This window comes from Suricata suricatta, chromosome 11, assembly GCF_006229205.1.
Source record: "Suricata suricatta isolate VVHF042 chromosome 11, meerkat_22Aug2017_6uvM2_HiC, whole genome shotgun sequence".
Lineage (NCBI taxonomy): Eukaryota > Metazoa > Chordata > Mammalia > Carnivora > Herpestidae > Suricata > Suricata suricatta.
The window spans coordinates 70,364,013-70,365,507 of NC_043710.1; positions in this window are offsets into that span (position 1 = coordinate 70,364,013).

A 1,495-nucleotide genomic window follows, 5' to 3' on the forward strand; every position below is an offset into this window, starting at 1 on the left:
TATCTAATGCTATATTATTTATTTTGTTGCTCAAAAGTTTTTGCCTTTGGCTATTGGGAGCTCTTTCAGTTTCCACTTGTGTCCCTTTGATTTATCTTTATCATTGCATATTTTTCACTTTTGTAAAAGAATTTCCAGGCTTGTCTGGATATTCTCTGGTCTAGCACTTGAATCAGCCATTTCTTTAAAGAGCCCTGGCTTTTATTATTTTGTTTTGTTTAATTGAAGAGTGGTAAACCTTGACATTTTTGAAGAGCGGCCCTTAATTTGGACTCACGTTGTATTTCCTCATGATTATATTCAGATTATACCTTTTCACTGGAGTACCAACCACACAAGTGCTATTGTGTTCTTCCAGTCTATAATATTGGAAGGCACACAATGCAGTTTGTTCCACTATTGGCCATTCTAACTCTGATCACTAAGTTAGTTTGTGACAGATTTTTCCATTAAGAGTCATTACTAGGGGAGACAATTTGAGATCATATAAAGATCCTATTTCTCATCAAATTTGTATACCTTAATTTCACTGTATATTGAAGATCCTTGCCTGAATCTATAAAAACTATGTAAGCTACCCAGTCCCTTTCTCAAAAAGCCCTGGTTACAGTTAGTGGAGAATGGTATGTAGAAAACAAGATAAAGGCATCAGGTGTGCTCACTGCTGCTAGGTTGTTCCTGGTCATATTCTCTTTCTGGAGACAGAAGTAGAGTGCAGAATCTATATAGAATTTCCTATCTTATAGTCAAAAGTCAATTAGTTAATAATAAATGTGGAAGACATTATGGAATTAGAAAACCACCATTTCTTGAACCTTCATAATAATAACTAAATAGACAAAAGACATCAATGGAGGTTAACAGGGGACAACATTTTGATAACAGAAAGGAGACAGATGAGAGAGAAAGAGAGACAGATATGTATTATAAGTTACTACTGTACACTATGTGTATGTACATTTAAATTTTAAAACCCATCTATATATATTAAAAATCATGAATTCATACTAATTTCTCCAACTTCATTTCAGTGTCAAAGCATTTATTCTAGCTTTCCTGTCCATACTTGTCACTTCTATCTCCAATTCCTTTATCCACAATATATTTGGTTATTTACACAGTCCTAGAATGCACAGAGAATGTTTCAGAAATTTTAACCCAAAACATTGAGAAAAACAACCTTACTAACAAGGTTCTCGATAATTATTATACATCCAGCAAGCAGTTTTGTGGCTAAAATACTCTTTCAAATGCTGCATAACTCTTTTTTCTTTCTTTCCTTCAATGTAGTTATGTTATTCATATGAAATACAGCAAAGTTCATTTGTCTCTGTTTATATTCCAAGTTTTTCTTCCTTTTCCTATTGACTTTAATATTTATTTTATGTTCAAATCCCTTTTAAAATCATACATATTTATCAAGCAATTTTAGTTTTAAATCTGTTTTGATATAGTTTTTAAGTTGCTACCCTAAAGTTAGGGCTTTAAAGTTGAT